We start from the raw sequence: 1,614 nt of genomic DNA on the forward strand, positions 1-1,614 counted from the left end.
TGAGTTTGATACCCAGTACTACATGCCATGCCAGCCACTGAAACTGGGCATGGTGGTGCACACCTGTAATCCCAGCGCTGGCGAGGCTGAGACAGGAGGATCACTATGAGTCTGAATTGAGTAGTGAGACCCTGTACCAAATAAATAAATAAATAAGTATTTAAAGAATATTGATGTTTATTCTACACATTCATTGCATAATAAAAAATTAATATTTTATTTTATTGATATCTTATTTTCCTGTTAAGCATACATTATTTAACATAATAAAAGAGAAAATTAATAGTTCATCAATAGAAATACAAAAAAATGTGGATATAAAATAAAAGTTATGCACCTCTGTAATGTGCCTTTTCTAAAAATTTACCATGAAGCCCCTAGGGTATTAAAAAACAAAAACAGAATCCCAGGCATGATAGCATACACCTACAATCCCAGCACTGAATAAACTGAGGCAGGCGGAGCACCACCATTTCAAGGCCAGTCTAAACTGCATAGTCAAACCCTGTCTCAAGAAAAAGAAGAAAGAAAAAGAAACAAAGCAAAACAACAATTTTTTTTTTTTTAAAAAGGTATTCCTTTTTTTTTTGGTGGAACTAGGGATGGAACTCAGGCCCTTGAGCTTGCCAGGGAAACGCTTGTTCTACTAAGCCATCCCCCCGGCCCCTGATATTCAGTTCTTACAATTTTATGATCATATTCAGAGTTTTAAACTTGAATCTTAAAGTATAAGTGTTTTTCGTTTCCCGTGCACCTTCCCATCTACCTAGTTTTCTGTGTAACATCTCTCTAAACTCTCACCTATCTCTCTGTTGGTGTGGTAATGAGTGAAGTATGCATGTAATCTTTGTGTGTGTGTATATGACAGGGTCTCCCTGGGGAGCCCAGGCTGTCCTTTGAACTTCATGTGATCCCCCTGCCTCAATCTCCAAGTGCTATGATTACAGGTTTTTTTTTTTCTTTCTTCTTTTAAAAAAATGTATTTAGTGCAGGGTCTACAGGGTCTCACTATGTAGATTGGACTCATAGAGATCCTCCTATTTTCAGCCTCCCAAGCACTGGGATTACAGGCGCAGGCCACCACACCCAGTCTCAATTCCTGTCTCAGAGCCTGGGGGAGTGGTGGGGGACATGGGAGGCTCAGGGATTGAACCCCAAGCCCCTGCATCTGCCTAAGCAGGTGCTTTAGTCCGCTGAGCTATTTGGCTGCCCCCCAGCTAGGTATTTAATCTTGAAGTGGCCCACCTTGGAGTTGTGTACTGTGGTGTCTGGAAGTGATGTGTTCTGTCTTCTTTTTTGGTACCAGGAATTGAATTCAGGACATTACACTTGCCAGGCAGGCACTTATGCTGCTGAACTGTCTCTCTGGTGATTTAGCCTTTTTATTTTTTATTAATATTTATTTATTTGGTACAGGATCTTGCTACACAGCTCAGGCTTGCAGTGATCCTCCTGTCTCAGCCTCCCCAGTGCTTGGATTGCAGGTGTGTACCACCACGCTCAGTTTTGGGGTGGCATGGTATGCCTGGGGTTGCGGGCCAGCACAGTGTGCAGGGCTGGGGATCGAACTGGGGATCGAACTGGGGACCTTGTGCTTGCTAGCTAGGAGCTTGG

General features: G+C 42.6%; 1 long non-coding RNA gene across 2 annotated transcripts in view; it reads left to right on the forward strand.

The window, feature by feature from the left end:
- The window catches only part of LOC111816149, a 41,091-nt gene that overhangs the window by 2,210 nt on the left and 37,267 nt on the right, over positions 1 to 1,614 (forward strand). Inside the window, exon 4 of one of the 2 annotated variants that reach the window (XR_002820632.1) lies at positions 1,417 to 1,455. The exons of the other annotated variant lie outside the window; for it this stretch is intronic. This is a non-coding gene — a long non-coding RNA (uncharacterized LOC111816149). Of the gene's footprint in view, positions 1 to 1,416; positions 1,456 to 1,614 lie in introns of those variants that run through there. 2 annotated transcript variants of the gene reach the window in all.

Source organism: Octodon degus, unplaced genomic scaffold (assembly GCF_000260255.1).
Source record: "Octodon degus isolate 3935 unplaced genomic scaffold, OctDeg1.0 scaffold00027, whole genome shotgun sequence".
NCBI lineage: Eukaryota > Metazoa > Chordata > Mammalia > Rodentia > Octodontidae > Octodon > Octodon degus.